Raw genomic sequence first — 21,739 nt, 5'->3', positions numbered from 1 at the left:
TCAAGTGTTGTCAAGGCTTGCCAATCACTATGACAACTCAAAGGATACTTATAAATTGTGCAGACTCTTTCTGGAAGTGACTTAATCTCTACTGAGAATCACTGATCAATTAGATCAGGGTTGTCCCTGGAACACACAGTAATAATCTTGACATGTGGTCAATGTGCCTCAACTCTTCTAAATATTTAATATGTTTAAACTCAATGAAATCTTTAATAACCCCTTAATGTGCAGTCTGTTATTAGCCCCAGTTTTGAAATAGGGTAGGTATTAAAGCTTATCAAAATTAAATAATTTACCAAAAAAATAAGACTAATAAATAAAAAGGAATTTAGAGCTGGCTATGACCCTCACCTGCTGCAGCAGGTGAGAAGTGAGCCCTGCACTTCGCCTAAGCAGCACTGTACAGCTGACCTTGGTGGAGGAGGTGCAGGTGAGCTGGCCCCGGACTTGAGAGCTGGAAAGCTGGTCATGCTCCTTGCAGGCTGTAGCATTGGATGAATTAGCTGGGGGCAGTGCTGGAGAGCTTGCCCCTGTGGTGTGGGTGCAGGAGAGCTGGGGAGCTGACCAACTCAGCTACTACAAAGGCCAGATCCAGGGCTCTGAGTTGGCCCACCCCAACATCTGTCCCATCTGTGAACTGCCGGAGCACTTGAAGGGGGCCAGTCCTGTGGACCCAAAGCTGCAGGATCTCCATGACACAGGGCAACAACAGGATATCCTAGAGGAGTCCCGGTGAGGATCCAGTATTGATAGTGTTGTAGAAACCAGAGGCCTTGAACCAGACTAATGACTCCTTGCAATGAACATTTGCAAGCAAAGAAGTATGGACAAAGCATATAGTGTGTGACATACTGTGACACATTACAGCTTCTACAATGAGATTTATTTTGTTTTTTATTTTTATTTTTTTATTTTATTTTGTGGGGAGGTTGCAAGGCAAATACAAAGGGACTTGGGAGATGAGTGGGACTGGGATGCATGATGGGAAATTCATAAAGAGCTAATAGATTTTTTTAAAGGATTTTAAATGTAAGCAAATTTGTGTCAAACTTTGTGAGTGATCACAGAACTCCACCTTTTATGGTAATAGATGGTCATTCTAGAATCAATTCCTTTCAGGTACATCATGATTCCACTTATAATTACTGATCATGACCTATTACCTCCCTCTCCAGTTGCCTGGCTCACCCCTCTTCCTCTCCCCAGCCCCACCTGCCCCATCTCTCCTCACATCAGTTTCTCACCACTGGCTCGATGGAAGAAACATGATATCATAGCTGCTTCAGATCTGTAAATGACTGTATAAAGACTGGTGGGTAAGAGTCAGGAACATCCATTGAAAAGATGTGTGTGTGTATGTGTGTGTGTGTGTGTGTGTGTGTGTGTTGTATTTTCACTGCTGATATGGTAAGTTGGCTACAGTTGCTCAGTAACTACAGAAAGCTGTGAGTAAATTCTAAAAGTTAAAAATGGTGCTGGCCAATGACTATAGAGGTCTCCACATTCCCTTCCCATCATCATCATCTCTACCATGAACAATGTTGGGAAACAACAACCCAGTCACTCCAAGTTTTGATTTTCTCCTCATGCACTCCTTGTGCTTGGCACCCTCTCTTAGCACCCTTTTGCCCAGTTATGCAAGCCCAAAAGTTAAATCTTCAACTTAGAATTGCTTCAGAGTAGGTTTTTTTTTCTTTCTGCTTTTACATATTGGCTGGCAGAACTCTAGTACTACTATCCTTCATGACCAACATCTCAGGTCTCTCTCCCTCCTTTTGTGGGGGCTACAGTCCCACGGTGAAGGCTTTATCCAAAGCATCTCATTTAGTCCCATCTACCTCCCAAAGGTCAGTCTACAGAGGCTACCAACATGTGAACGTTTATCCACTTTCAACATAAGTTTCAAAGGGCTATGGAAACTGGGATAACAGACTCCCAGGACACAGAGTTAGGGGAGTCAGTGGACCCTCCCTCATAGTACAGAGCTGCCCACAGATACTCACTGATGCCTTGTACTTCCTGTGTGACATTTCTCACTTGTCCATAGAGATCATACAAGTTTCTAACACTGGGGATTGCTGTAGAGGATGAAGGAGGAGAATGAGTGTTCAGCGCTTGGGTCATGACCATGCAGGGCAGGTAGTGACACAGAATGAGCACTAAATGCCATGAGTGTCCCATAGTCACCTGTAAAGATCAGAAGCCAATATGCTGGGTATGATCAGAGACTAGAGAGTCTGAGTCAGTAGTCTTTAAATATCCATGTAGTCCATTAAAAACATTTTAGTAAGTTGTCAGCCTTACAAATGAAACTTATTACTGGGGAAAAAAGAAATGAGAGTATCTGTATGAAATTTGCAAAATGATTTCAAAGTTACCAATGTGAGGACGTGTGTAACTCAGCTCTCTTGCCTTGGAGTGGGGAACATGAGATGGGAGAGTCAGTTTGGGGGCCTTGGTCTCTCATTTCACAGATCTCTTCAAATGAATGTGCAACTCAAGTAAAATCATATTGGTTTTGGTTATTGGAAACAAAGTTGCCTGCTCCACTTCCCATCCCAGGCTGTGACCTCCTCAGTCCCTCCTCTTAGTAACTTCCAAGCTTCTGTGGCAGCTGGTAGCAGCCTGCACCCTCTCTCTGAAGGGGGGCACGAGGCAAAACAGCAGGAATTGGGACTCAGTCTGCAGGATGGGCCTGCTATGTTTTGGCAAATTACAGCAAACTTGGTCAGTTTTTTGTTTTTTGTTTTTTGTTTTTTCTGAAATCCATCCAATGTTCCCTCTTGAATTTGTTCCAGGTGCTCAGTTGGCGCACCATGGACAGAATGTCTTTACAAAAGGGATTGTAAAGTGAGCTGTCTTGGCAGGTAAAGGCACTTGCGGACCTTACTCAAATCCCAGAAACCCAACTTAACGTGGAAAGACAGAACTGACTCCACAAAGTTGGCCTCTGACCTCCATATCCACAACCACAACCACACATCATTGTACACACACACACACACACACATGCAGTGATAATAATTTATAACAATTGGGATGGAAAGGTGATTGTGACGAATAGCTCAATGGAGAGTGCTTGCTTGGTATACAGGAGACCCTGGGGTCAGTTTCCAGCACCGAAAAGCAACTAAGTAAAAAGCAATTTGTTTGGCTTTTGTCCCAAAGGACTCCCATGTTCTAGTGAAGTCCCCTTGCTGTATGTGCTTTACAGAACCCAAACAGGAACAAAATAAAAGCCACTGCAATTGGCCCATGCTTTGTCCTTTCCACACTTCATGCTTCAGGTGAGATGGGAGCATTCAGGTGGGGAGGCTCCAGACATTCACCCGGTGCAAAGTCCTTGATCACAGCTGAACAATCCTTAATCCAGGACTGTTAAAAGCATTTGGTGTGAATTAGGTTTTTGTTTTGTTGTTGTTGTTGCTATTTTTAAATCACAGTACCTTGAGAAGAAAGAAGCTATCAGTGTGCCCCATTTACAGACAAAGAAGTCAAGGTACAGTATTTTGCCCAGTCACACAGCTCACAAATGGCAGAGGTGTTGACAGCCCAGGTTTCCAGCTGCAGGATCTGCCTCTGAAGAGCACATTTTTGGCAAGCAAAATTTGCTGACCTCCCTGAGGCAGGCCTAGCCAAATGACTAGAGTAATCACACCCGTTTATTGTGGCAGGTGGGTTTGCAACATGCATAGTTGCGGGGCTTCTAGCATGACGTGTAACCCAAATTACACCTAGTAGAGCAGACGCAAGGATAAACCAAACTCGGCATGTAAACAGAACTGAATATTGTTTAGCTATTTAAACAGGAGAGCAGGTCCTGTTATTGGTGACGACATGGATGGATTCAGAAGATACTGTGTTAAGTAAACTAAGGCAGATATCACATGATCTCATTCATTTGTGGAATATGAAAACTCTAACTCACTGAAGGACAGAATGGTGGTTATTGGAGGCTTGGGTATTTAAAGGAGAAAGGGAGCTATGAAGACAGATCTGGAGATCAGGAACTGCAGAGACAGGAAAGAGATAAGTGATTACCTGGTCCGGGGAGACAGGTCTGGGTGGAACTCGGAGATAGTTGTTAATGGTTATGGTGCTTCTGAAAGAAGTAAAACGTAAAAACAAAATTTTAGGCCTTTAGGCCCAGGCTTGGGAATGTGGCCTCTGTGGCCCAGTGCTCCGAGGTGTGCTGGTCATAAAACAGATAGCGACATTCTTCCACCCACCCGCTTCCTGGGTTCAATTCAAAGAATGGCACCCTGACCATTACTGGAACCTGCAATGCAAATGTGCTATTGTTAGGGGCCTCTTAGATTGTTAGGGACTCTTAGGAACTGTCTTGAGAGATAACCTGACACTTGTGACTTTGCACTTCCTTGTGACTCTTAACTGGTATCTTTGGTATCTTCCAACAACGCCCTTCCCACTTCCTTGAGTTGTGGTTTCTTCCTTTAAATACCCCCTTATCCAGCTACTCGGGGTGCCACAGTCCCTGCGTGGTGTATGACCGTGGGCCCGAGAGCACTCTTGAATAAAAATCCTCTTGCAATTTGCAGCAAGACCGTTTCTTGTGGGTGATTTTGGGGTGTCACCTCTCCTGAGTCAGAACTTGGGGGAGTCCTCACGTTGTGGGTCTTTCACTTCTTTCCTGAATACTCTTCTGAAATCAATGGTACTGATGGGTGCATAACTCTGAGCAAAATGAAACCATTGGCTAGTGCACGTTAGGAGAGAAGGCCCTACGATGTATATGAAGTTCTATCTTTACTCTACGAGGAGGAAGAATATCATTGACAGACAAGGATGGGACATTTAAGCTACTTCGATGCCTAGAAATGGTGAAGGGGAACACCAGTTTGCTTCTGAATCAAGATTCGCTCGAACCTCCTGTCTTACTTGAATGCTAAATGAATGCAGAAACTGAACCTTTCTCATCTTAAGTCTCAGACAAAGATTCTGGAGTCAGACTGATGGTCCAAATTCAAGTGATTCAAGTGGCTAGGCAGCTGTCCTGGCAAGTGAGCACATTCATGAGGGGATTGGGGAAGGAGTGAAGCTGTACTTAGTGCATGCATGGCAGCCTCTATGTTATCCTGTTAGCATTCCTTCTAGGCTCTGCCCAACAGTTACCAGCAACAGCCAGGTAGGTCTGGCTTGCTATAAACAGTACTGTTTGGACTCTCTCTCTGACCCTTTTCTCTGTTCCTGCCTTACCCCCTCTCTTAGGCCTATCCTTCCTCCTCCCCCTCTCTCTCCACTCCTTCCAGCCCAGCCTCTTCCTTTTTTTCTCTCTCTCCCTCCCTCCCTTCCTCTCTCTCTCTCTCTCTCTCTCTCTCTCTCTCTCTCTCTCTCCCCCTCTCCCCTCTCTGTCTCTACTCCCTTCTCAACCTCCCTTCCTATGCTCCCAAATAAACTCTATTTTATACTAGAGCCATCTTGTGACTTGTAGCTGGAGGGTGGGACACCCCCTTTCGCTGCACCATACCGCGCTTTACAAAACCTACCACCCTCGCCATAAACGTCAATTCTGTACTTTGTTTCATATTATGAGTCAGGCGTTGACCTGCAGTAGTGGGGCTGACTGAGATGCCTGGCCCAAGTACAGTGGCTGTAAAAGCAGAGAAGATACCAGGGCTAAGGAGGGATCTAGTTGATGGCCCAAGAAAGCTTCTCCCACGCCTGAGTGGGATTGTCCATTTTATCAGCTAGGTCTCCATTACATGCTTCTGTGTATGCTTAGCAGAAAACTGCCTATTTAGAAACCTTCCCTCATTAGTCTCTGAAGCCTTGATAGAAGAAAAATATAGTTAGAGAAAAAACAAAAACAAAAACAAAAACAAACTATGGTTAGAAAAATCAAGTAAACTTAGGGTAACGTGTGAGGCTCTTTTGGCCCCATAGCAGGTGATTAGCTACATCAAGGAAAAGCTACACCCAGGAATTAGAGCACCTGATCAAGTCCCGCCTGTAACTCACTGGGTGTGCAACCTGAAACTGCTAGTGTTGGCTTCTTCCTCTGACAACCAGAGGAATATCAACCAGAATAGTTGATGCTGGGAGCCTTTCGGTGACTGGTTTTAAGGCTTCAACAGTTACCAGCTGTGTTCCCTCAGTGTTTCCCCATCCTGCCTGTGGCCAAGGTCACTATAGAGACAGGCACTGAATAGTGACTTAATTAGAAACAATTGTGTTGTATTTTGGGCCTCCCTGGTGTTCCTTGGCTCCCTGCACTGTTATGTGACAGCTCTCCTCTGGAGACGAAGGGTCCTTTCCTGTGAGTAATGGTTCTAATTTATAACTAGTCAAACAGATTTCCCCTTGCACAGTACTGAGTCAACTGTGGGAGGGAGGGTGGGGTTGGGCTGTTTCCATGGAGATGCAGACTATTTTGTAAAAACACTTGGCCTAGAGGACAGTTAATGAGTCACAAGCAGAGATGGGTGGGGCAAAGGCAACTGCTTTCAATGAAACCTTCCTACAGAGAGTTCCGTGGGAGACCTCCAGCAGTAAATCAGGCTTGTTCCTTTCCTATGTGGACATTTTCTTCTATCTCTTTCTCTGGACAGAAGTTCTGTAGATAGTCCTTTGCAGTTGCACATATGTTGAAAAACGACAAGATTAGTTCTAATAAAATAAATTCTGTTTCCTTGTGTCAGTCCTAAGATTTGCAAGAGAAAACCAGTTTCACAGTTTTGAGCCAAATTTGAAGCAAGCTTAATCAAAGACTGACCAGGATGGTCTCTAACTAGGTCCACTCCCTGGAATCCCAGCAAGAGGTGACAAGACACTTGTAAGGGCTTCTTGAGGACAAAACCAAAAGGCCACCATATTTCCCATATGGCTTTGCTATTTTCCAAGAACTACAACTCTAGCATTCCAGGAAGTTACCTGGCCCTTGGGCAGGTGGGGCTTACAGGTTAACTCTTACACTATAGAATCTCCATATAACTACCCTACTGGACAAGTTTATGTGACGCTATTCTGTCTCCTGTATACAAGTCAAGCATGATGAAATTCATTCCTCACTGGATTCTTTTTAGCTGATTATGAGTGGGGGTGTTTTTCAACTGGAAGAATCTGAACTACTGACCAACATGATTTCAGGCTAGAAAATCTATATCAGACAGGACTCCTCTGCAAATTACTAACTCGTTGAACTCAGCAAACATGTATCAAGCAGTCAGAGAAGCAGTGGTGGTGGCAGTATCTTGGGAGGATTCGTCACAAAGCTCAAGTAGGTAGTTTTGGATTAATATTTCTCAACCTCACACATCGCATACTAGGCAGGAACAGGATATAGACATGACCTTTGGGACATGACATGATAATAAAGTTGGTCACTCAGTTGTTTATCTAGAGTTTGTTTTGAAATAGAGTCTCAATTTATTGTTACAGGATATTTGACCACACTTCAAACCCTGAGATTATGTTATTTACTGGAGAATCCCGTTTCTAGTTGTGGTGTGGCTCAGTCCTAAGCACACACCTTTAATCCAAGAGTGTCTGTTTATTGTAAACAAGATTAAATAAAGTCAATATAGGTCAACAGGCAGAGCAAGCAACCAGTTGACAGAGAGCAAAGAGAAAAAAACAGAGAGTAAAAGGAAGACAGGAGGGTGGATAGAGGGATGCACAGGAAGTAGAAGGGAGTGGTATTCAATCTGAGGGGTTTTTGAGACAGCATGGAGGAGAACTTGCTTTTGGGATGTCAGCTGTGGAGAAAGGGCAGCTGGGTGCTTTCTCTGCCTCTCTGAGCTAGCAGGCTTTCACCCCAGCATCTGGCTCCCTAGTCTTCACTGGTAAAATCGAATGAGTGAGATTTTGCTAAACACAACAATTTATAGTCTTGGTTATCCTAGCACTTGTTACTTAGCCTAGGTTGACTTTCAATTTGTGGTGGTCCTCTTGCCTCTTCCTCTTAAATGCTGGAATTACAGATGTAAGTGAGTTTTGTTTTTATTTTTGACAGGATCTTGCTATGCACTTCAATGTCCTGGAGCTCAAGATCTTTGTGAGTTCTGAGAGTATGGGCCTGCTCTACACACCTAGCCCAGTTAGATCTAACTGAGCTGTAGCCACCGAAGAGACACCATGCAGAGACAAGCAAATATATAAACACTGTAAGGACAGCTTTTGCCTCTGGTTGTTTATGGTCTAGGTGAAAGAGAAGATCAAAGGCTGTGGCAGTCAAAGAAGGTGGTACATGACAAGATTCTTAGAGGATGAGGAACAAAGAGGAAAGGGCATCCTGGGAAGAGACAAGACTGGAATGACAGTGCAGAGGTTGGATTCTAGCCCCAGAATCTTGTTCCATAATGACAGGCCAAAGGAAAGTCAGAAGCAGGGAAAATCATGGTGTGGGGATGCTATTAGAATATAGGATTCATTAGCAAGATTGCAGTGATAATGGAGCCAACTGGAAAAACTGCAGAATCCAAGCAGGAGGCAACTTAAGCACTTGGGAAAGCTAGGCACAGTGGCTCTTGTAGGAGAATTGTCATGGGTTTGAGGCTAGTTTGTGCTACATTGTGAGTTCCAGGCTAGTAAAAGGCTAGGAAAGATACAGGATCAAACAAAAGCTTGCTGTATGACCCTGTCAAGCTAGGAAAAGATCAAAAGAATGTAGAATTCAGCCCTACTATATCATTATAATAAAGATTAAAAGTCCCAGCATAATTCTGTAAATAATGAAAGATCTAATAAATTATAGCATTAAAGTGATTTGAGAGCCAAGTGGAAGAAAACATTTAAAAAACAAAGAAAATACACTGTTGTTACAAAGCCATGTGAAAATTTTAAGAGAAAAATTTATTTACAATGATACCTCTCAATAATAAAGAATAATTGGTGAATAATAACTAGAATGTAAAGATTTATGCTTTTAATAACAAAGAGATTAATAATGGGATTTTTAAGTCCTTTCCTCCCCTCTCTCCTTCTCTCTCCCTCTCTCTCTCCCTCTCTCTCCCCCCTCCCCCTCTCTCCCCCTCTCCGTCTCCCTCTCCCCCTCCCCTTCTTCCTCTTCCCCTCCCCTCCCTCTCTCTCTCACCTGTCTTGAAACAGGGTTTCCATATGTGACTCTGGTTATGCTAGAATTCAATTTGTAGATCAGACTGGCCTTGAACTTGCAGCAAACCTCCTGCCTCTGTCTCCTGAGTCCTGGAATTATAGTTGTGTGCTACCATGACAGAAAAATTAACCTTTTAAAAATCTGTGCTGTGTGCATGTGTATGTATGCATGTGCCATAGAAGGTGGACAAAGGTCAAATGGTAACTATATATACTTTGCCTTCTGTGTTGTTTGATGCAAGGTCTCCTCTTGTTCTTCTAAGTGTGTTCTCCTGCCTCTGCCCCCTGTAGAAGCTCTGGGATGACAGGCTTCTACCCCTGCCCCTGCTTTATGTGTGTCCTGGAGATTAAGTCCTCCTGCTTGGATGGCAAGTGCCTCATCAATTAAGCCATATCCCAGACCACAAATTGCAACTTCTGCTCCTGAACCTAGCCTTATGGGGTTCTAGAGATTTGAGCTTCAGTCCTCCTGCTTGTGTGGTAAGTGCTTTATCAATTAAGCCATCCCCCAGACCACAAATTACAACTTTTTAATAAATCAATTAAATTCGTTACAGCTTCATAGGGGTCTTGGTTATTTCATCTTAGGCTATACCTACCTTAGGCAGCTACCATTACCACTCTTAAGGACAGTGGCTAGCGTTATAACAGCTCTCAACTCTAGAGTGTTAGAAGCCTTGGCTTAGAACCTCCGTGGAACTCATCCAGCAGTTAGACTGTAGTTTGCCTCTCCAGTTCTCTGTATTTCCACACTATATCATCTCTGGTGTCTGCACTCTGTCATTTCTGCCCCCAGCTTCTGTCCAGAAGTCTTCAGCTGCTTTCTTGCTTCTGCCCCTGGAGCTGCTTCTGCTGCCTCCTCTATTTGTGTTAGCTCAGCTTGGACCTAAGCTTGTAACACTAGGGGGCAGCATAGGAAGGTGTCTGACCCTGGACATGGACAGCCAAACCACCTTGCTGACACTGCCAGGTTAGTGTGTAGTGAGGGTCACCAGAGGAAGTGCTCCCCACTGGGTGAAATGGCTCCTAGAATTAACTAGTGCTTGTGATAGCGAGCATCTACTCAAGCTGTTTATAACAGTCATGTCTAAAAGATGGAGCCAGAGTTGCAGCAAGTGTGACTTACTCAAGGTGCCCAGAATACTGGGCTGCCACAATGGCTGTTTAGCTAGCTGCCAAAGGGCTTCTTGGTGACAGTCCTCTCTTCAAGGCAGCTGGACACCAGAGAGAGGCTCAATAATTGTTACTTAGAGTCTAATTGCACTGCTGTCACCATCTAAGCTTACTTAAAGGAAAAACAGAACAAAAACTTTGAATGAGATGCTTAAGTTTGTATTTTATCAAACAGTATTTAACAGTGCCTGGCTACTAATAAATACCCATGGAGAGAGAGGTGACCCGTGTTCACCTGTCTCAGCAGAGCAGAGCACAGCATGGAGGGAGCAGCCAGATTCTGAGTAGCCCAGAGGCAGTTCTGGCACACAGGGCACGCACGTAAGGAGAACTCTTGTGAGGAGATTCAGGGAGGCACATTAGTCCCTTTAGGCATTGGAAGGAAAGAAGAAACATTGATAGTTTGGGATTAGGGGAGTTAGATGGCAGAAACTAAAGTTATAAAAACTTCTGTCTCGAGAAGTCAGTAGAAGGGAAATGATATGTAAGAAGAACCAGTAGAAAGCATACAAAATACTTCTCCTTTATTTTGTAACTAATGAAATCCATAGTTGCTTGGAATAAATTTGGTCTTGGTCTCTATGTTACATTGGGTGTTTATTATCATTAATCTGTACTTTTAAGAAGAATTCAGGATGTGTTGAGGGTGGGCCAAAATTCAAAAACACTGTGTAAAGCACATTAGAACAGGAACAGGTTTTTTGTTTCTTTTTAAAAAAAAATACAGATAGGGACAACATCCTGCATCTGATTGTCTAGACATCTCTTTGGGTGGTCCTGCACCATCTCCAGAGCTGCACATCTTCAGGACAATAAAAACTAAGCCCTAAAAACAGAGGGGACACGGATGAAGGAAATAAGACATCCCTGTGCTGGCAAAAGTTGGCAATGGAAGTAGGGGTCACAATGTTACATTAGCAAAGGGCTGAATTCAACCAAAACTCAAAACAGACAAGGAAAACATTGCCTTCTGAACCTGCAAGCCAATTTGCCCTGTGAATATCTAGAAGCCAAAAGACCGGACCAAGATTCCAACCTCTGACATGGCCTGCGTGTGATCTTGGGAAAGTCACTTGCAGCTGGTCATCTTTTACTATAAAACACAACTCAACTAGATGACCTCAGGGCCCCTAAGTGACACCAGCATTCTGTCCAGCATTCTGTCCAGCACTCTGTCTGTAATTCAAAGGGAAACTCTTTCTTTACATGCTCAGACATGCCCTGTTCACAGCTCCACCCCATCAGCTCACCCATGTGTAATTTCACACAGAGGAGAAACTACTAGCTGTTATTTTACACAGACTCAGACCAGAACTTTTATTGGGTGGTCAGGAAAGCAATAGCAAGGCAGAGCCAGGTTCCCTGCTCTTTGCTTCTCTGAAGTTGTTTGTAAAGTAAATTTGAGCAACAAAGCACCTGCCACCTCAGGGACGCTTATATCTTCATTTGTTTTCCTTTCTTTCCTTCTTTCTCTCTCTCTCTTCTTTCCTTCCTTCCTTCCTTCCTTCCTTCCTCCCTTCCTTTCTTTCTTTCTTTCTTTCTTTCTTTCTTTCTTTCTTTCTTTCTTTCTTTCTTTCTTTCTGTCTTCCTCTCTTTCTCTCTTTCTCTCCTTCTTTTCTTGACAGGGTCTCCACCTCTTTGCTCTATTTTCAAAGCCAAGAGCTGGTGGCCACTTCTCCTCCTCCATCTTTCTTCCTTCTTCCCTCTTGTCTTTCTAATGAAGCAAGCTCCTCTGCTTTTAGAAACACATGATTAAATTGGTGCTTCACAGACAAGACCATAACCTCCCATCTCACTCTCCTTGGCCATTAAACATACATATAAGCTTTTTGGCCCATAAGGTAACCTATTGGCAGATCCTGAGGATTCAGTCTGGTTATCTTTGTGAGACAGGAGTTTATTGTTCCTACCTTTCCTACTGACCCCTTCCCCAGCCTCCAGGTAAAGATTCTTTATTTTTAAAGTTAAGGAAACAAATAGACTCAGTAGCACATGTGTGTTTTCCTGTTTTTGGGAGGCCAGGGGCAGAATATTCAGCATGTATCCTGAATACAACAACAGTGAGTTTGAGGAAAACCTGGCTGTATATAATTCTGTAAGACGGAGGAGCAGGGGAAAGAGGAGGTGGAGGAGGATGAGAAGGATGGGGAGGAAGAAGAGAACAAGAAAGAGGAGGATGAGGAGGAGAATCGGCTGCAACAAAAGCAGCAGCAAGAACTGTGGGGAGGTGGGGGAGATGGCTCTGCACTTAAGAGCCTGAACTGTTCTTGCTGGGGACCAAAGTTTGGTTCCCACCACCCACACTGTGCAGTTCACAACTGACTGTAACTCCACTGCCCCAGGTAAGCTGATGTCTCTGGCTGCTGTGAGCACTCATGCACGTACCACATACAGATATAGTTAAGAACAATAAAGTAAACGAAAGTTACTTCTTGTAGTACATGCTAGGCCATAGGTTGTCTTCTGAGTCACTAAATATTGATTCTGGGGAGGTGAAAATATTACTAGCATCAGTGTTTTTCATGGGTAATTAGTGTTCTCCCTGGAATAGATAAGACAGAATCCCAGACACTGAAAAGTCAGTTTTTCCTTTTTAGCACAAGGGATATAAAAATAGCATGCTTAATTCTGTGGGTGTATAAATTCCTTGAAAGCAGGTCTCAGTGGCTGAAGAGTTTTTCATTCCTGCCCCACAGAATTCTCTTAGTTGTAGGGATCTTTTAGAAAGAAAGTTTGGTCCTGCTTCAGAACTTAATTTGCTTCTACCTTCAGCCCTAGGACCATATGGAACTGGGATCTGTAGCACTAACAAGAGTGAATTCTTTAACACGAGACCATAAATAAAAAAATTTTAAATTTGATTTCCAGGCCTTCCATCTATTGAGGCTGTAAACTCCAGATTTGATGGTGTGCTGTTACCATTTTTGTCAGTGGGACACAAGCTAGAGTCTCCTGGGAAGAGGAACCTTAGTTGAGAAATTGCATTAGTCAGATTAGCCAGTGGGTGTGTCTGTGAGGTATGATCTCTATTGGTGCAGGAGGTTCAGTTCACTGTGGGCCATGACACTCCTGGGCAGGTGGTCCTGGGCTGTATAAGAAAGGAAGCTGAGCAAGCCCTGGTAAAGCAAGCCATGACACAGTGTTCCTTCATGGTCTCTACTTCAGCTCCTGCCTCCTTGTTCCTGCTTCAGTACCTGGTCTGTCTTCCCCCAATGGTGAATTATGATGTGGAAGAGTAAGTCAAGTAAACTCTTTCCTCTCTAAATTGGTTTCGGTCAAAGTTTTATCATAGCAATACAAAGAAAACTAGCACAGATGGCTTTTAACTCTCCTTGCTCCTTCTATTTCTAAGAACTGAACATAGGCACTCATCCATGCTAGAGAAGTGTTCTACCACCAAGCTACATCCTCAATCCTACTTCCTATAGGAATGGTAGAAATTTATGCATTTAGCATTTATTGGGTACCTGTCCAAAAGCATGTAATCTTGAAGTAGCCCAGAGATGGCTGAAGATGAGGCCGGCTTTCCCAGTAGTACTCATCTGCCAGCTCTGCACTCATGCGGACAGGTTGGCCCTGGTAGACTAAAACTTGTGAACTTCCCGTGATTGTTCAGTGATGAGACAAGAACCCAAGTTTCCTTAGGGCGATGTCCGTTTGGTTGATTAATTATTAAAAAGATTGCCCCATTTTCCACTAGCAAGGAAAAATAGACATCATTCTTTAGCTTTTTCTTAGCATCTCCTTGAAGCAACATTTTATCTTGCACTCTCTGGCCCAGAAAGGAAACAGATTTTTTTGTGAACAGGATGGAAATGTTACATTCCAAAGTTTTCTACTGCTGCATTTGATTCTGATAAACAAAACTGAGGAAATGCTGTTGGGAAAAGGGTTTTCTTAGTCTTCTGTTCAAATATACATAGCTTTTCTGAATATTAATGTGACAGATTCTTGACTTTGGCAGTTTTTCCTTTACAGAGAAAGATATTTCAATTCTGGTTGTGATAGAACACTATGGAAAGAGGCCAGACAAAAGAGACAGACAGGCCTGGTTCAGTCCTGCTACTCTAGCTGGAATTTTTCTGATACTTAACCTTTAGAACACCTCAATTTCCACGTCTAGGAAATGAGACAATAGCCACTTAAGGTAGGCAGGGTCCTGAGTTTACAACAACAGAAATCAGTTCCACAATTTATCACACACTGAAGTTGCTGGGTTGCTTTTGGACCCTGTAGAAAGGAAGATGAATAGGTCAGAGTAGGCCATGAGCTGCAAAGATACCTGAAGCATGTTACAAAGCCAGTCTGAAGGAGCTATGCGGCCTGAAACGTGAAGGCTGGTTGACCCATCCTGCCTTTTCTATGCAGGAAAACTAGTCCCTGTGTTCTTGGTACACACACATCCAAGTCCATGGAATGAGTAGGATGCAGCTATTTGATGAACTTAGGTCATCCCTAGCAGTGAAAGAGTTTGGAAGATAAGTACCCAGCGTTGCAGTTTCTATAGAAAAAGGTGGATTCTTCTCATCTTCCTGTCCACTAGAACCCTTAGAAAACTTCTAAGAACAGGAAGGAAGGAAGGAAGGAAGGAAGGAAGGAAGGAAGGAAGGAAGGAAGGAAGGAAGGAGAAGACAGGAAGGATGACAGTAAGACATAAAGGACAATAGGAAGGAAGGAAGGGAAGGAAAGAAAAACAATGTAGTTTTAAGAAAAAAAATCTCAAACATTTGGTTTCACCAATAAATATTCAGGAGCCAAATGTTCAGGTGAGAGGCTGCTAGCTCAGAGAGGCAGAGAAAGCACACAGCTAACTTTCCTCCTTAGCTGTCATCCCAAAAGTAACCTCTTTTTCCACACAGTCTTAAAAACCCTCAGACTCAAGGTCCCTCCCTGCTATTTCCTGTGCATCTCTCATTCTGTCCCCCTCTCTGTAGTTTTTTCCTATCTTCACTCCCTGTCAACTGGTTGCTGCTCTGCCTCCTGACCTATGGTTGATTTTAATCCTGTTTACAATAAATAGAAAGCTCTTGGATTAAAGATGTATGCTAGGGCTGAACCACACTACAACTAAAACAGATCAAATACCCTGCAACAAAACAAGGCAAGAAGAAACATAAGATAAGAAGGCATTAAAAAAAGAAAGAGAGATTTTAAAAGGATGGAAAGCTGGCTCAGTGGTTAAGATCCACATTTGATTTCTAGCATCCACATGGCAGCTTATAACTGTCTTTAACCAAGGTGTCAGGGGGATCCAAGGTCTTCTTACATCTGAGGGCACTATGTGTACATAGTGCACACACACACACACATACACACACCACCCATGCACATAAAAAACAAAAATGAAAAAAAAAATAAGCAGAAAGGAAAGAAAGAGAGGGAAGAAGGAAGATCAACAGAAAAAAGAAAGCACAGGACCAGGAGGTGGCTTGGTTAGTAGGTACCTGAGTTTGGACTCAGAAACTGAGTGAAAGCTGAGTATGGTGGTGTAGCACACCTGTAACACGGTGCTGGGGCATTTTAGGAAATAATATAATTCCTGTAGCTCACCATCCAACCAATCAGTGGGCTCCAAGCTGGCTGTCTCAAAAAAAGAAAGACAAAAGGAGAGAGAGAGAGAGAGAGAGAGAGAGAGAGAGAGAGAGAGAGAAGGAAGCAAGGAAGGAAGGAAGGAAGGAGATGGAGGAAAAAGGGAGGAAGAGAGCTGATATAGAAATTTGGCTCCCACGTGCACACAAACACATGTGCACACTCCTACAAAACACATATATACTACATACCACCTGTCTTAGTTAGGGTTTTACTGCTGTGGACAGACACCATGACCAAGGCAAGTCTTATAAAAAAACATTTATTTGGGGCTGGCTTATAGATTCAGAGGTTCAGTCCATTATCATCAAGGTGAGAGCATGACAGTATCCAGGCAGGCATGGCACAGGAGGAGCTGAGAGTTCTATGTCTTCATCCAAAGGCTGCTAGTGGAAGACCTTCAGATGATGCCACTCCCTGGTCCAAGGATATACAAACCATCACACCACCCTAGAATAAAGGCAGAGAGGGGTGAATGTCCACTGTAGTTCTCTTTGTGTGACAGTAATCTCTCCTTTCCCCTATATTTACACCAACAAAGGAAAAAGCTTCCTATGCAACTCAGTGTTGACAGTGCCCACAGCCCTCTGCCTGAGGGAATACCAAGTCTCATCACGACTATGTTCATCTCTGAAGTCAAAGCCTCTGTGTGGTCTCCATTCCTTCACTGGCTCTGATTTGATTCACCTAACGTTCTATAGTATGGAAAAAAAATGATAAAGTTAGCTATCATCCAAATATCCCACATAGATGAGGAGTTGACATCCATTTCATTATGTAAATACATCACACAGCAGGGGAGAAGATGTTGATAAAACTGCAGTTCATACTTCTATATCAAATCACAGACTAAAGAATTTTTTATTTACCACCTTCATCCTTTATCCCTTTATCTTCAGCCCTTACTGACTAATGCTCTTCCTAAAAAGCATGACCCAAAATCCTACTCTGTCCTTGAAAATCCTAAGGTTCTCCTGGATCCAGCCATCTTCTTCCTTGCCTCAATATGTGGCAGCATCAATTGTTCCTTAATATTTGCAATCAGTCAAAACAATACTAGCCAGATACTCTAATCTACTCTTGTACCCAGCACTCAAGAGGCTGAGGCAGGGGGATAGAGTATTCAAGGGCAGCCTGGGCTACATCACAAAGGCAAGGCTAGTTTGGGCTACATAATGAGATTTTGTCATAATAAATACATAAACCTATCAGAACAATCAAAGAGACACTGAAGCTGGCCAAGGCCTGCTTTTCTTTGTGGCATCAGGAAACCTTAAATGATTGCCATAGTTTCCAGTTAAATTGTTCTTTGGATACTAGCACCTGAAACACAACAAACTCTTCCCTCCAGATGGAAATGGAGGTTGCATAACACTGAAAGGGCAGGTCATATCTTGCCCTCCCTTTGATAAGAGTCAGCACAAGTAATGTGCTTTCTTGAACTCAGAGATGCTCTAGCATTTTATAACTCTAAATAGAGACAGTGGGCCAGAGGCAGCCTGGGATCTCAGAAGGCATCTGAGTTTGGGAGGAGGTTGGCATGTGTTTCTAGCTCTCACGCTGTGGAGTATGATGCCGCCTTCAGGAGGACAATGTTCAAACTCAACTAAAGTAAAAGACACTCATGCTGCCTGTTGAAGAATAGATGGCTTGTTGGTGGTAGAAAGAAATCCACACGGTAGAGTGACCAAAGATCACTGAATTATATGTTGACTGGTGAGTGAGAGAAATAAAAAGACTCAACAGCAAGAAAACCCATTTGATTTGTTCTTGTCTGCCTTAATCCCAGATGTAGCTCTCTGTATCTGATCTCTCTATATATTTTTCTTGAGACAGAATTTCCCCTTGTAGCTCAATCTGGCCTTGAATCTATAACAATCCTCCTGCCTCAACCTTTCAAGTGCTGGGAGTACAGGCTTAAGCCAACATACCTGGCTACTATATTTTCAGAGTTCATTTTATCTCTTAGCTAAATTCATGTTACTAACCAGTTGTTTTTCATATTAGACTTTCCCTGTTAAAATGACCACATTCTTTCTGTCTCCTGGCTGCACTCTGATTAACACAATCACCAAGCACTAATTATCTTCCTTAGATGATCAAGTATCTAAGAAAGATATAATTAGTTCATTTTTTAAAATCTACTAACACATTGATTTTTTTGGAGTGTATAATAATAGAACTGTGGTTCTATCTAGAAAGAAGACACTTTGTTCCTTAGAAATACATACTGAAATATTTACAGTGAGTGCTATCCACTATTTGTTGCAAAAATAACCTGGGTTAGGAGACATTAGGAGACAGAAAAGTGGGGAGTATAAAGAATATAAGATTATCTTTGAGTTAAAAAAAATTGGCTACATGCAAAAAATACCATATATTTATATAAAGACTACTTAATTCTTGCATATTTTAGAAACTTTAGAAAATGCAAAGCAAATACAAAATAGCTTAGCAGTCCTTAAGATAACTGTGTCTTCAATAAACATGTTACAAATATTTATAAAAGAGAAAGAATCTATTGCTCATTCACTTCCATGTGATTCGACTCTAGCTGATGGACCTCAGTGGTCTCTAGGAGAGAGGTTTGGTCTCTAGAACAGAGGTTATCTCAGCCCTGAAGATGAGTACTTCTGAATGGTTATCCCAGAGATGGCCTGAGGACTGTTCTAATGAACTGGGAAGAAGACACATACTTTATGCTTTGTCTGTAATTGTAGGGACTGTGCTTGAGGGCTCCGTAAGCCCTCTTCACCCAGGAGCCTCACTGTGCTACCCCAGAGTTGGTGCAGAGGCAATGGCTTCTTAGTATCGTCTTAAGTCCAATTCTGCACTTCAGGCCTGGAATGTTTCCGTATGTACTAATCAAATGAACTGTTAAGTAACACTGTGACCAAGGCATATAAAAGGAAGCATTTAATTATGGGCTTACAGTTTCAGAGGGTTAGTCCATGACCATCATTGCAGAGAGCAAGTCAGCAGACAGGTAGGTATGGGACTAAAGCTTACATCCTGATTCAAAAGTTAGAAGCAGAAAGAGACTGGACTTGGAATGGCTTTTGAAGTCCACCCTGAGTGACATACCTCCTCCAACAAGGTCACACCTCCTAATCCTTCCCCAAACAGTTCTACCAATTAGGGACCTTTGATTCAAACAAATTAGCCATGGAGGCCATTCTCCTTCAAGTCACCATAGTCAACTTATACATATACGATCCTAACCTTCTTGTCATTGTGAGGGTGAATTTTTCCTGAACATTTTAGGAGATAGTTTCTGGCTTTTCGGCTTCATTTAACATGACTACCACTAGTGAATTTCTAGTCACCCAAGTGAACCAGCAATTAAAACTCCTCACTGTCCTATTTTCAAAGTGAATTAATGTAGTCCATTTCCTTGTTCATTTTACCCCAATCTCAATCTGTACAATCTTAACAGTTTCTAAGTGTATAAACCTTTCCTTGACTTTACAATTGGCTCATGTACCAGCTTTTGATTCTAGTGTGTTTATGATAGGTGGGGTCTAGGCTTTGTTAATTTCTCAGCTGTAAGGAATCTTAGGCAGTGAGTACTTGGCTTTCTAACCATTATAGAGAAGTGAAGCCTATGGCCACCAAGACTCAAGCAATGAGCGCAAACCTGTAAGGGTAGTCAAGATGCAGAGCAGCTGATAATCTTCCTGTGTCACCTTCTGGATGAGGTTTCTAGAGAGAGTAAGCAAGCTGCAACACATATAGAATCCAATAATAGCTAATATTTATTATAGTCAATACATACTCTTTTCCAGGGTACTTCTTTAAAAAAAAGATTTATTTATTATATGTAAGTACACTTTAGCTGTCTTCAGACACTCCAGAAGAGGGTATCAGATTTCATTACAGATGGTTGTGAGCCACCATATGGTTGCTGGGATTTGAACTCGGGACCTTCAGAAGAGCAGTCGGCGCTCTTAACCACTGAGCCATCTCGCCAGCCCCTTCCAGGGTACTTCTATCTGTAGTGCAGGACAGGATCTTGAAGATTATATAGTTAAACTTAAGCTTTGAGACCAGGATGCTTGATTTAAGTCAATTTCGGATTTTAAGCCAGGATCAAAAAAAAAAAGCCATACTAAGTCATTGTTTCCCAGAATTTAAAGATGTTTATTTTTTGGTAAAAGCATTGATATTTTAATTGAAGGATATGAATATAAAAACTTTACTTTGTGCAAAATTAAAAAAAAATAAAACCAACTGGCCTAGTTTTTAAAGTCTGTTTCTTGTTATAAAAATGATGCAAAAGATAAACTAAGCAAAGTTTAAACCCCCTTTTATTTCTAGAAAAGTATTGATTTCCCTTAGGACAGTAATACCTGCCTGCTGTTCTGTTTGCATATTTGCCTTGAACTTGTGAACATAAGTAAAAAGTTCAGAGGAAATAAGCAATTATTACAGCCCTAAGTGAATTTAAATAAAATTGCACGTGATTTTTCCAGTCACAAGGTGCACTGAAATCAGATGCCCCAGAGGCATACATTTGGCTCAGAAATATCTTCTGGCTTCCATGAGCAACAAAAGAATGTTACCACTCAGGGTTCACTTGGCTTTATTTGTGACTCCTTCCTACACAAACATACTCCTGAATCCAGTCCCCACATGTTTGCTGAGTTCCCAGTGCATCTTGAATACCATGTGAGGCCATGGGAACACAGTGATGATCCCTGTATTTAAGCTGTTCACAGAACACCCAAGTAAGACAGATATATAGCTGGGCAACTGTAGCATAACGTGTGAACTGTGGTAATCAGTGCACATACAAGCAAAAGGAATTGCTTGAAGAAGAAAATGGTTTTCTATCACAGAAGTAAAGGCTAGCCTGATCAGGAAGGGAAGACAGAGGGACTAGGAAAAGGTTTCCCCTGAGGGAGGCATGGCATACACACTGTCAGGAAGATGCAGGGCATACCTGTGCATTGAGGAAGGTCAGAATAAAGCCTGAAGCTGTACTCATAAGAACCTAATCCTTATCAGATTACATAAGTTTCTAGAAGTGAAATCATACTTAGGTGGCAGCAGGGACTGTTGACCTCCAAGGCTTTCCTTACACACTTTAGAGCTTTTGCAAAGCAGATACCCTGCAGAAATGTATTATCCTGCATCCTAGTGGGGCTCTATTTCCCATTCTCAGCAGAGGCAAGTACATGGAAGGAAGGAACTGGACAAAACTGAGTGAGCATAATGATTGTATGTAGGGTTTCTCATTCTTCTCGCCCTCTCTCCTGACCCCCACCCCCAACCCCCACTGTCTGACTGGCAGTCAGCACTGGAAGGAGAGCTGTCAGACCCAAACTGCTCTGTTGGTACTCAATGGTTGCCTTAACTAGGATGTAGCCTGACTCTTCTGTTGCCAAAGCATAGAAGAGTTTGTTAGTAAACTTTGGGAACACATTGCTCAGTTATCAAAACTATCTTTCGATCAGTTCAAAATTATGCTATCTTGACAGTGATGACTCTTCAAAGACAACATGGCTTATGCTCTTTTTGTTGAAAGCTGTTTTATACTTTCTCTAGTTGGAGGTCTGTGTTCACAGAGTGACTCAGGTGGGGACTGGAAGGAAGTGGGCCACAGTATCCCATGGCCCTCTGAACCACGTCTTTCTGTTCAGCTACTATGCTATTTGTAATTTGTTTGAGTATGGGAGTGGGTCTTTACATTCACATAAAACACTTCTGGGGCCTGAAATGTGTCAGGCCTTGTTTACAAAGCTTTACACTGTATCTGGAAATGTAGTAGCTTTCTCTAGTGCTGTGATGAGCATCAGAGATGGTTGGAACTCTGAAATTTAAACAGTATGGGTAGAAGCAGACAATCAAAAGCCAGAAGATCTATGCATTTCAGAAAGGAACGGGATGCTCTTAGATCAGA

The 21,739-nt window shown here is 42.6% G+C and overlaps 1 long non-coding RNA gene across 1 annotated transcript; it reads left to right on the top strand.

Annotated features, from left to right (window-relative positions):
- The first annotated feature begins 6,221 nt into the window (after window positions 1-6,221).
- Window positions 6,222-8,367, top strand: Gm40093. Its single transcript, XR_867459.1, has 3 exons — window positions 6,222-6,280; window positions 7,111-7,240; window positions 7,976-8,367. It is a non-coding gene; the product is annotated as a predicted gene, 40093 (long non-coding RNA).
- Window positions 8,368-21,739: the final 13,372 nt, after the last annotated feature.

Source organism: Mus musculus, chromosome 3 (assembly GCF_000001635.26).
Source record: "Mus musculus strain C57BL/6J chromosome 3, GRCm38.p6 C57BL/6J".
In the NCBI taxonomy this organism is placed as follows: Eukaryota; Metazoa; Chordata; class Mammalia; order Rodentia; family Muridae; genus Mus; species Mus musculus.
This window is presented reverse-complemented; position numbering and strand designations above follow the sequence as displayed.